General features: G+C 33.3%; 1 non-coding gene across 1 annotated transcript; it reads left to right on the top strand.

Annotated features, from left to right (window-relative positions):
* Positions 1 to 10,717: 10,717 nt before the first annotated feature.
* Trnav-cac lies at positions 10,718 to 10,790 on the top strand. The gene has a single exon. It is a non-coding gene; the product is annotated as a tRNA-Val (tRNA).
* The last annotated feature ends 2,833 nt before the right edge of the window (positions 10,791 to 13,623 follow it).

Genomic DNA, 13,623 nt, shown 5'->3' with positions numbered 1-13,623 from the left:
ATCCTTGCTGCAAAATTATTAAAACATTTGCGCCAATCGTAGTATGATCGGACGACAGAGTTAAATGAGAAGACTGCAAAAATGCTTTACCTGTCTCAGTATGCCTGAATATTACTTTACTAACTTGTAACTGAACTGCAAAGGTAAGGCGCTTACACTAATTAAAATTAATGCAAATCTCTAAATGCTGAATGCTCAGAAAAATCCAATTGAGATGTCTGAGAGTGCATGGCGGTCCGACATCGTCCGTTCATATCGAGTTTTACTTTTTAATTTTTCGTCTTAATGCTTCGAGGTCAATATTTTTAAGGTTATGAATGTTAGACGAAGAGTAGTTAGATAAGGCTTGAGGTTTCAAATTTCAATATATCGGTATGTTAACATCGTAATATGGAACATTGTAGGTTGAAAATCATGGTAGAAGAAACATGGAACCAACTTAGTTACAGCGGACAATAAATACTGGTTTTTCAAAAGAGCCAATTAGGATTTCTTGGAAAATTAATTTAAAGGTGCGATTAATACATTTGCAATATACAATTATGGAACTTAACAAAGGAAAGAAATAAAGTCTATTTTTGTTAATTCTCTTTAGACAGCCTGACCTCATTTTGCAACCATTTATTAAGAAGCATATAATAGAGCATGATATTTGTATTTATTTATTTGTTTTGAGTAAGTGTTCTGGGTGATGTTTTTCGTTTGCGCCCATAAAACTTGAGCTAGCAGGACAGGAATCTGTGTTACAGTTATGTAGATATATTATTGTATTACGTAAGAACGAATTTATTATTTATGATTTTTATGTATTTTTTTTAAACCACAATGAGGATAGACAGTACAAAATAAAGCCTATGACAACAAACATCACGCTTCTATACCCGAAAGGGTAGACAGAGATGCAACCAGGGCACCCTCTTTTCGCCGAGTGTGTTCCGTACCAAGATGTGATAGGGGGCGAGTCTATCGCTATATCGAGCACAAATTCTAAAGTCCGGGTTGATACTGAGCAAAAAAAAACAATATTACTGCCAGACCTGAGTTTTGAACCTCAGAGCAAAACTAAAGCAAGGGAAATTAAATAAAAATATATATTATAGGTAATAGGTACGTAATAGCATGCTGAAACATAAAGTCCGGACCAGATGTCAGTGTAATATAATAAAACCGTGAACAAGCATTAAAAGTTGGTTGAAAAATTAATCTTAATTAGAGAAGACGTCTTAGTCAAAGCCGATTAAAGTCTCTCTTTAATTAAGTGGATTGCAGCTTCAAGAATTATGTGGTCGTAACTGGACTTCTTAGGTGTCGCATAATGAGAACAATTGTTTATTAATTAGATATTGTTTTTAACCGACTTCAAAATAGGAGGAGATTCTCAATTCGAATGTATGTTTTTTTCATAGTCGTAAACGTTAAGTAAGCACTTATCTATACTAATATATAAAGCTAAAGTTTGTTTGTTTGAACGCGCTAATCACAGAAACTTCTAAACTGATTTAGAAACTGTTTTCGTAAATAGGAAGCTACATTAGGTACTCCTGAATGCTATTAAACCGATTAAGTTTTTTTTTTTCACTAATAAGTAGCTATATTATTCCTAAGTGCTATAGACTTCTTATATCCCTAAAAATAAAACGCGGGACTTTTATCCCAGATATTTTCACGCAAACGCAGCCGCGGGCTAATGCTAGTCTTAAAAAAATATTAGGCACCACGCAGACGCTGTCTATTTGTTACACCAAAAATTTTTTTTAATCAACTGCGAATACTACTCTTCTGCTCCTGATGGTTAAATGCATTGGGGTTTGGTTGGTTGACATGATGGTTTCAGTTGACACAATTATGCCGGCCCGGCCCGGCGGTTGGGACCGGATATACACACGCTGATCCCGGAACGCGACACACTTACGTGGGCCACTATGGCGGGTTTTAACACCTTGTGTACGGTAGTCCCTATCCAGGCGGATATAGAATATATCCTACAACAAGCAAATACTTATTTATTTATTTATTTGGAGCATAGAAAACTTACAGCTATATAAATATACTAGCTTTTGCCCGCGGCTCCGCCCGCGTTATAAAGTTTTTCAGGCTAAAGTTTTCCGTTATAAAAGTCACGCTATATATTTTCCCGGAAGCCTATGTTCTTCTCAGGGTCTCAAACTGTCTCCATACCAAATTTTATCCTAATACGTTGGGTAGTTTTTGAGTTGAACACGTTCGGGCAGACCGATGCATCGGGGGACTTTTGTTTTATGATATATTTTTGTAGAACTTTTTAAGAGGAACAATCCCGTCATACATTATTGTTGCATAACTTTAACCGTTTACGCAGCGCACGCAACAGAAGCTCTCAAAACTAATAAATTGTCCCCGTTTTTGCATCATGTTTCATTACTGCTCCGCTCCTATTGGTCATAGCGTGACGATATATAACCTATAGCACTCCAGGAACAAAGGGCTATCCAACACAAAAATATTTTTTCAGTTCGAACCGGTAGTTCCTGAGATTAGCGATTACTGCTCCGCTCCTATTGGGCATAGCGTGATGATATATATAGCCTATAGCATTTCAGGAACAAAGGGCTATCCAACACAAAAAGAACTATTCAGTTCAAACTCCTAGTTTCTGAGATTAGCCATTACTGCTCTGCTCCTGTTGGTCATAGCGTGATGATATATAGCCTATAGCACTTCACGAACAAAGGGCTATCCAATACAAAATGAATTTTTTAGTTCGAAGCGGTAGTTCCTGAGATTAGCCATTACTGCTCTGCTCCTATTGGGTATAGCGTGATGATATATAGCCTATAGCACTCCACGAACAAAAGGCTATCCAACGCAAAAAAAAAAAATTCAGTTTGGACCGGTAGTTCCTGAGATTAGCCATTACTGCTCCGCTCCTATTGGGTATAGCGTGATGATATATAGCCTATAGCACTCCATGAACAAAGGGCTATCCAACGCAAAAAGAATTTTTCAGTTTGGACCGGTAGTTCCTGAGATTAGACATTACTGCTCCGCTCCTATTGGGTATAGCGTGATGATATATAGCCTATAGCACTCCATGAACAAAGGGCTATCCAACGCAAAAAGAATTTTTCAGTTTGGACCGGTAGTTCCTGAGATTAGACATTACTGCTCCGCTCCTATTGGGTATAGCGTGATGATATATAGCCTATAGCACTCCACGAACATAGGGCTATCCAACGCAAAAAGAATTTTTCAGTTTGGACCGGTAGTTCCTGAGATTAGCGCGTTCAAACAAACAAACAAACAAACAAACAAACAAACAAACTCTTCAGCTTTATATAATAGTATAGATTAGAAATAGCAACAATTTAGGTGTCAAAAATCCAATAACAAATTCTCACTTATAGAAAAAATGCGTTTACTAAAATGTTTAATAGTAGTGATATGGATAGAGGTTAAGGAACTAGTTCAGAATCATTAAACTAGCCACTACACTCTTCGAAAGTTATGTCGCAGTAAAACTACAGATTACCCGAAGAATTACGACGTCGTCGGACAATCGTCGAAATTACCAGGTGTGAAATTGAGGTTTAAAGTGACCGTGTAATGTTTAGGACTGTTCGTAAAGTTTAATCATGTAGTAGTAGAGAGTTAGTTAACGTACGAAACATTAAATCTGTGAAATGACTATAGCGTGATGCTATTGCGGGATATATCCTTTTTATACAGGGTCATTTTGACATAGTGTTTATTAATGTAACTACATATTTATCTTCTTGAAAATAAAGCCAATAATTTAAAGCAATAAAAATTGACAGTAAGTTAATTTTAAAATAACTTACTCGACTCGGAAATCACACATTTATCTTCTTGAGATTAATATAAAGCAAATAATTCAAAGCAAGAAAAATTTACAGTAAGTAAAACTTGTAATAAGTTACTCGACTCATAAATGTAAAATTCGAACAAAATAGTAATCAATAATAAATGATTTTATTTTTTTACGCTCTAATGCCACTGAGAGTCTAAAGGAATTCGGCGCAGTGGAAAATTTTCTTTTTAATTTGACGAGGAATGGGCTGTTGTTTTAAATTCTTTTAAGTATAAAAAATTCAAAACAGTCTTTCTACAAAACTATTCAGCCTATACCAATAATCTATATATATATATAACTAAATTGATGAAATATTAGTAAAAAACGTAGGCTTTGGCAGCAAAATAAAATGTATTTCTGTATCACCAACCTAACTAATAAAACCCATAACTATATGACTTGTTTTACCAAACAAAGATAAATAGAACACACACACACACATACTAAATAGATCTAGCCAACAAAGGAGCTTAAATATATTAACGTAAATATTACATTTACTCATCATAGAAAAGAAGAGAAAAGCAGCCTTATATTTTACTAGAAATTGTTTCCAACATCAAAGCAGTCTACATAAACAATTATTAAAAGTGACCAAAGAAAATCTAAACATTTAAGCCATCTGTTAAAGTTATAGCTATTGTAAAATATCAAAGATTAAAAAATATTTAATTAGTATCTATAGTCTGACTCAGAAACTAAAAAACCTTCTCTGGAAGCCACTTTTGTTCTTTTTTTTAAGTTAATGCTGTCAGTACAAGAAATTAGTCGTATATTAATTTACTACAACATGGCAACTTTTTTATTTCCCTGGTTAGTCTATAAAAGAATTTCAGAAATTATATCACTTTTCGCAAGGATCAAAATGCAGATAAATCTCGCGTAATCTTATTTACGGAAGCATTCTGAATGCCAGTTAGAAACTCGGAGCAGCTATTAGGCAACACCCTGCGATTCAGTGAGCAATCCTTCCTAATTGGGCTACCTTTATTGTTCAACAAACTTGCATAACTTTGCGTCTCTCATCGCCATATCACAGGAGTATAAGATTGAATTTTGATTAAATCATATTTCTGATGATGTGTTTAAATGTCGAGAGTTTTATTGTAACTTTTTAATTAGTGGCGCGCATTGTGCCACGTTTATGAATAGCCTTGATGATTTAAAGGGCGCATGCTGAAGTTACTTCCATACATTATGAGAGGTATTTATTTATTAGAGTAATACCTTTGATTATATTTCAGTTAACTGCGAGTACATTAAACGTGAATGGTTTATCGTTAATAAAAACTTCAATTATTACTTTATCAAATAATTAGAAGTCTTGCTATTTGCAATGGAATACATACAATCCAATATCTTTGTACACTTATCGAAGAAGATAGGTAGTAATAAATACAGGTGACTTGGTAAAAGGGCATGCTATGTACTTATATACCTATAGTCACATAGTGTAATATTGAAATCGCTTTATTGAATGTAACCGTATACTTTTCTTACTCTATATTCGCATTAAACTATAAAATGATAAAAAAATCTGAGAATTTTGGTGAAAGTATTTGTTATTTATGGGTAATATTTTGCATAATGTAGACGAGTATGTGGTTTCATTTATTAGCGGAATGTTAATAACACTGCAAAATAAGAGGGCGTCATCATTACAATGTTTAAAAAAATGAGAATTCTAGAATATTCTTTATCGTGGTAGGGCTTATTGAACCCTCTGTATTTGATGCAACAATGCAAATACCAAATAGAGTTCATTTTTCAACACCGGCCAAAATCATGCTGGCCGAAGTATCAAATATATTTTATTTACCTTACGATATGAATATTATTTTTTTATTCATACTGTTTGGCGATTATTATACAGTCGAATATTGTTCTTGCTGTTTTAGAATTTTCCTTTAGCCTTCGTTACTTCGGGTACACGTGCTCCTACTATTAGTAAATACGAAAGTACAAACTGAGGATAACATAGTTTTAGAATTACCTGCGATATTTATATAATTAAAATAAATATATGTTAAATAGTTTTTGTATTCTCTCACCAGAATATGTTATAGAGTCGGACTCATGGAAGACCAGCGCCGTGGCTCGCCTGCGGCTTTTGCTGAACGGGACCCGTTTCGCACGCACACCATGACGATGCGAGTTTATTCCTTTATTATTTAGTCTATTTGTGTGTGTGTGTGTGCTTTTTTAATACTTTTTTATTTGTTGTTGTATTTGTATTAGTATAATATCTTTGACAGTCTCTGCATCAATCCAAACAAGCCAGATTTTTATATATCTTTCCACCAGAATATTGTTTGTTATCTTCTATCCCCAGATTTAAAAGACGTTTCTTAATTTTTACCTCATTAACCATTTATAAGCTCATTAAGAATGCTTCATTCTACAGAAAAGACTTTCTTAAGTTCAGAACAATGCATCAATGAAAATGACCGTTTTCCTTGGCCTGGGGACAGGTTACAGGGATTCATAAAAGGGTACCAATTATAATCAACAATAAGTGTGGAACAATAGTTTGCGGGCGGACCGACCTTCCTGCGACGGTTTAGGGTTGCCAAATGTTATTTTGACCGTTGTAATCTTTTTTCGTTTAGTGCTAACGCTTTTAGTGATGATAAAGTCTCTTTTAGTTTGTAAAAAAATGATATTAATAAAAATTATAATCTTTAAACGAAATAATAAAGATAAAAAACTTTGCATACATAAAAAGATTAATGAAGGTGGAGGAAGCGCGAGAAGTATGCCAGAATCGTGCAAAGTGGAAATCCATAGTCTCTGCCTACCCTAGGCGTGATACTGTATATGTATGTAAAAAACTTGGCTGAATTATTGCACGCGGCTTACTGCTAATAGCTTTGGCTTCGATATAAAATTTTCAATTTCATAACCGAAAATAAATGCATAAAATGTTGAAAGTAAATTTCCTTTATTTGCATAAAATGTATTACTACGTATTATGGCAAAATTTTATTAACTATAGAAAGGATTTTAAATTGGCAACCCTAATACGAACGTTGCAAATTTAATTATGTTTAAATGCATTGTTACTCATGGCAATATTACGAGACGAATGGCTTAACGCTTACTAAAATATTGTTTTACCACTGCGTCCATTGAATATGTAAGTAAGGATCAAAATATAAAAATAAATACTTCACGTACATTTTCTACTTTTATCATAATTGCTCATTGGATTAATATTTCTATTAATACTTATTGACAAATGCTTCGGTAATTTTCTCTCATTTCTCTCTATTTCATCCTCATTCATACATTATCAAAAAAACAACTTTAAGACTAGTTCCAAAAATAAATGTATTATCGTAAGCACAGCATTTTATTCCGAGCGTTTCGCCTAAAATAACTAAACATGCTTTCAATGCAATATAAGCCTTATGATCAAACGCCTGAATATAAAAGCATTACGCCGGGATGAAGTTTCATAAAATACCCGAACAAACTCAATCTTCGCTGCCTCGTAGGCTATACTTTATAATTAAAAATTAATAAACTTACATATCGTTCGCGAGCTAGGTTTACTGCAAGTAATGAACGGCAAAATCGATGTTATGATTATGAACAATTTTTAACTTAAAAAATAGGAAAATAAAGGCATCAGCCATTTTTTGTTTTGAGGGGTTTTTTAATAACTAGTTATGGTTAAGTAACAACACGGGCTAAAAAATTCTTGAAATGAAATATAGTAGTGATTTTTATTTATGCTTAATTCTTTATCGACATAGCCAGCCTACTTAGCAAAATAAATAAAAAATGGAGCAATTCATAACGATGGTAGTCTTGTTGACATCTATTTTGACAAGAATGGCTCGTATTATAAAACAATCTACTTACATTTTGATAACTGCAGTCTTAGCCAGAAAATAATTGAGACCTATTTTGTATCAACATAAGTTCTCATATATCTTTATAGTTCGTGAAAGGTAATTAATACTGAAATTACACGCCTTATTGCATGCTGTGATTACCGTAGTGTGGTTGTGCATTTAGCTTGATTTATATTTGTATAATCATGTCAAAGTGACAATTATTGGTAATCCAGATTAATAAAAAAATAAAAATAAAGTGAGTTCTTAGAAAATTATCGTAAAGATTTACAGGATTAGACTCCGCGCAGACACTGCTTGGCGAGGAGCGCAACGCCTACCAAGTTCCAGGACCAGTCTGTATATATACAACTTCAAACAAATCGGTATAATTGCTGGAATGTTGATGAAAAATCACTAGTCATTAGTCAATCTATACTCTATCTGGACTCCACTTACCATCAGGTGCAGTAGAGGCACTTTATCATACTTTTATAAAAATAACATTTGAATCACATAGTCACCATAGCTATAAAGAAATAACATTTCCAGACTTTTCCATCCTTACGAGCTACTTTTCAAGCTTCTACTTGATTAATATGACATTTTAATGTGTTCTTAAGTTTATGACAGTGTAGCGCCTTCGCTAGGCTAGAGCACTTGAGACGTCAGAATGGACTTAACTTGCCTGACGTCTTAGAATAGCGGAAGAATATTAAAAGTTTCATCATTTTAAACCAAAGACATTAAACATTGTAGTTAGTTATAGACCGGACAGGACCAAATTTGAGCTCCATAAGTTATTACCAATTGGTATTTAGTCCTTGTCTTATTTGAAATGTCCGTATGACAAGATGTCACAACGTCCTTAAAAATTAATAAAAAAATTAATAACAAAATAAACAGAAAATATGCTAATATGTGCATTAAAAAGTGCAAATCGCGATATTGAAAAGATATGTAGTATTTTACATTGGTGATTTACTATTTCAAGGTAGACTGAGTGACCATCGCATGAGCGCAGAAATGTTGTATGACAATGTTTTTAATGTCCGCTCTATATAATGAATAATGCAGGAAACTTATAAACTATGAGCATTAATGCCAACTAAAAAGTTCTTTATAATTGTTTCTATATAAAACATGGGTTTTAACCAAACCTTCTTTGAATTCTTATAAAATTGTGACACATTTTAAAATGACATATCACAAAGCCCTAACCCTGCTACAGGAACTTCTAGATACTTTTTAACCCACAGCACCCAAACCTGAAACAAATATTTACAAAAGTTACAAATATTTTTCCCGGTGTAGAGTCCGACCCTTTTCAGACTTGCGCGGCTTCCCCATTGTGGTATTAAAATATGTTTTATTTTATGTATCAATAAGTTTACAGAATATATTAAAGAATAATTAAAATATAGAATAAAGTAACCTATTCTTTGATTGGCTTATTCAGCTCTAAATAAAAATAATGTTGCTGCACGAAAAAAGTCTTTATTTGCACTAATTTAATCTACAAATATGCAAGATAGCTAGAGAATAATGGTCGAAGTATAACGTTTTTGTTAATCAGCCGACGTATGCAATATTCGTCTTCAAATATGCTTTAAAATCAGATTCATGAAATTAAAATCATACCAGGAAACTTCAACATTTTTAGTACCGATATAATGTAATGTGTTGAGGTTTTTACTTGAATCGACGTTATCGAGATTTTTAACATGGAAAATTGTATATAATTTATTTGGTAGTTTGATTGTTAAATGAAATGCGACCTCTGTAACTAGATTCAAAATGAAAGTATTATATAATATTGCTCAAACCGATTTATAAATACTTTCATTGATTCAAATTAACTTTATACGGCTGGCATTATTTAATCTGAAACTAAATCTATACATATTATAAAACAAAGTCCCCTTTTCTGTTTGTCTGTATGTTATCGATTGTCTCAAAATTTACACTACACTATGACTACCTTAGACTTGTAATTACTATAAAAATACTTGGATACATTATATTGTTTTTAATCGCAAATATTTTCCAAAGCTTACCTTAGATACAAAAATACTGTATTATTTCTACCAAATTTAATATATACATGGACATTTTTCATATTTATTTATATTGGAAGGGAATCCACGAGCAAACACAAGTCATAGCCCACCCATTCCAAAAGAAAAGATGTTCGACTCACCGCACATTAGAGATACAATACACAATTCACACAGCTCCTTAGGTAAGTAGGCCGCGGGTCCGAAAGAACTTAATGACGCGTGAACTCAAGTGCTAATCGACCTCAGGTTATGATGGGTAAAACACGTATGCTATGGACTTGTTAATTTATATTTGGACAAAAGGATAAAGATTGTTTTTTATTTTTTTTTCCTTTACGTGTTTTGTCCACAAAAAAATTCAAACCCTATTGTATCCCTCAATAGAAATCATACAGATTGAAACGTAGTCATCACATCACATCTAAATGATGGTCGAAAAAAAAGGATAACTTGTGTTATTAGGTTATGGTGGTTTCTATTTATAGGGTAAAATGATCCAACGGTTTGGCTGTGTCTATGGCATTGCTTTAGTCCATGGGCCCCGGGTGCTGCTTATCATCACGCGGGCCGCTCGCTCGTTTGCCTACTAAGAGAACGAGTGACCCTACCTTACACTGCCCTTGTCCACAGTTGAAAGAGACCGTTGACTCGAGTATTTGATATTCTAAATTGATATCTTTACGCGTTCCTGAGAAAAAGGTCTTGCCAGACAGACAGACGGATAAAAAGTGATCCTAAAATGGTTTCTTCTGAGGTAAGGAACCCTAAAAGTATGTAGGAGACTTCGTTATTACGATTCGATAGTGTGATATCGTAGTTTATGTCGATTAAGGCGATAATTAAATACTTTACGAATTTTGATGCCATTGTTAGTGCGGCCCAAAGGCCTCAACATTAGAGAAATGATTTTTAATGGTCACCGAGGCCTTTTAAAGATAGTTATACACAATTAGTCCAACCCGAAATAAGTTTCCGTAGTGTAGCGGTTATCACGTGTGCTTCACACGCACAAGGTCCCCGGTTCGATCCCGGGCGGAAACAATTAGTTTTATAATGTTTTGAAACACATCACGCCTTTATCCTCGAAGGGATAGGCAGAAGTGCAACTAAGGCACCCACTTTTTGCTGTGTTATACGTCGTATGATGAGATACGGGGCGAGCCTATCGCCGTTTCGGGCACAAACAAACTCTGGGCTAATAGTGAGCAGAAAACTCAACATTCTTAAGTTTTTTTCGTGTTTTCTTATTTATATCTTTTTAAGCACTTACGAGTAATTTAATTTGCTAATACACATTTTTTTTTCCAATTTATATTTTATTCAATTATTAATGCACAGAAAAAAAATATTTGTAGGGTTCGCAAATATTTACCCAACTCGATTTCTCATTATACCTCACTAATTACTATAAATAAATAAGCGATAGCCTAGTTGGGAGTGGAGCGGTATCATAGATTTTCTGCAGGTTCAAAATTGAAGAGCTCTGATTTCTAAAGTGATGTTTGTATTCTTTGTGAGTTTGCATTAACGACGAAAGCACACAACGTGTGGAAACCTGCGTTTCTGCGAAATTCTCTATAAGAATTTTTAGGGTAAGTGAAGTCTTTAATCCCATACCCGCATGATAGATAGACATAGAGTCTACATAACATGTATGTATCGATAGTTGCATCACTTATATTGATTAAGAGATTGCGTCAAACTAATTAATTTTACAAAACTTCCACAGACTTATTAATGTGCTCAGAACTATTGATAATAGAAAATAGAACAATAGTCTTTTTTCTGTTCATGAAACTTCACGCACCACATTTTCTCAATTACAAGTACGTAGGCATCCCTCGGGAGTATGCCTTTTCTCTTAATTAATTCCGGAATGGTACGCTCAAGTAAGCTTATAACGTTTAGGAAAACGTTCGTGTTATATAACCAATGTAAGGTATTTTGAAAGATCTTTTTGTTTCTTTTCTGATATGGTTGGATATTGTCGATGCAATTGAAGATAAATATGTTTGTTTCATTTATTCATGGTCAGTTTGACATTGCGTTAATATATGAAAGCAGATCTTCGTCTTTACCTCTACAAACATTGAGCCAAAATTTATCCATGATTAAGGAATATTTTCACCAATTATCTCGATTTTACTTTTAAACTTTTTTGATTATTTTGTAGTTTTGTTCGTATATGGCATGTGTGTCAGAGTATTTTTGACTAAAAGTTTAATGTTGTCAATATGCTGCTTAGGCTAGTTGGCAGTATTGGCTAACGCCAATTGTAACTTTACGCGCTCTAATGAGCGAGTAAAACTACAATTACTTTATACTGATATTCATTTTATTCGTAACTTAATCTTTTTTATTTTACATTTAAGTACAGTTTGCGTAACTTATTGTAGTGTTATTTTCAAGAAGATAGTTGTGTGGTTTCATTTAGTAAGGCAATGTCAAAATAAATCCAGTATGTTAAAATTTCTGAAATAAAAACAAAACCAGTTTAATTCAGGACTCGGTTTATATATGGCCGTCTCCAGATTAGCTTCCACTGTTTATAAACAAACATCTACAACTTTCGCATTTATAATATCAATAGGATCATTTGGAAGTAACATAGTATACTAATCACTTATACTTAAGTGCAGCTGCGTGGAAAATAATATTAGTCACCTAGTTCTATTAACATTGTTCTAGTAACAACAGGCAAGCACATCAACCCAAAGCAAATAACAAGCTAACGTTTCAAACTTTCTTTTCAAAATAACTTGTAAGCGCTGAATGCAGTTCACGAGGTGGTAACCGTATAGTGTAGATCAGCATTTCCCAAACTATGTATGCGAAATGTTTCGTGGCCTTTGACAAATGGACGATACGTCGAACGAGTATGCCAGCCGGACGGTCAATGTCGGTCGATAAAATTAACTAATTTAAGTTGATATTAAAACTATACAGTCATACTTATAAAAAATTCGCAAAGCTATGCTTAGTTAAAATACTAATTTACTCGATCTGTAAGTCAAAACCCGTCATCTTGCCTCTTAATAAGGTTTAAATTAGGACACCTGTGATGTTTTTGACAGCTATTTAAGCAATTCTTAATCATCTCTTAACGCTAAAACAATTTTATAAGTAAGACTGATAGTGATAAAAACAGTAAACAAATACGTTATCATTGCAAAAACACTTCTCGCCTTATTTGAACAGTCCATAATTCGTGAAGTTATAACTTTTTCTTTGTTACAGCAAGAGTTGAGACCCGGATCCGCAGGTTTTGGTTAGGTTTTTCAGTTACTTAAGGGTTTCGGAGCAAACGGCCTTGGGTAATCTCTTTCATACTTAGCGCGCGAGTTACGGGCGAGAATATCCAAAGATTTAAAATAATTTCTTAATAAATCTATTTTAGGTCAACTTGCAAATGTTAAATTACCAAAATATTTCTTATTAAATTGTCTATCAGATAGACTATGTAATAACATTCGTTATATAAAATTGAAACTTAAGGAAATGATGCACAGAATTAAAAAATCTGACATTTGCATTGTGAAATTAACAAAATAATATCCCCATTATAATAAAAAAAATAAAGAAAGATAACATATTACAGAAATGATATTTAATGTTTTCTATAATTATTATAAATTTTAAATAATTAGCTTCTTAAAATACTGTTAGTGCTCTTTTTCTGGGAGGATGGTCCTAAATTTGGGACCCCTAGTTTTAGATAACGAACTGAGCAAGCCTTGTATGGCGCCTGTTTAATAAAAAACAAAGTAAAGATAAGATATTACAGAAATGATATTTAATTTTTATTACAATTATTACAAATTTTAAATAATTAGCTTCTTAAAATACGGTAAGTGCTCTTTTTCTGGGGGGAGGC

This window comes from Manduca sexta, chromosome 14 (assembly GCF_014839805.1).
Source record: "Manduca sexta isolate Smith_Timp_Sample1 chromosome 14, JHU_Msex_v1.0, whole genome shotgun sequence".
NCBI lineage: Eukaryota > Metazoa > Arthropoda > Insecta > Lepidoptera > Sphingidae > Manduca > Manduca sexta.
This window is presented reverse-complemented; position numbering and strand designations above follow the sequence as displayed.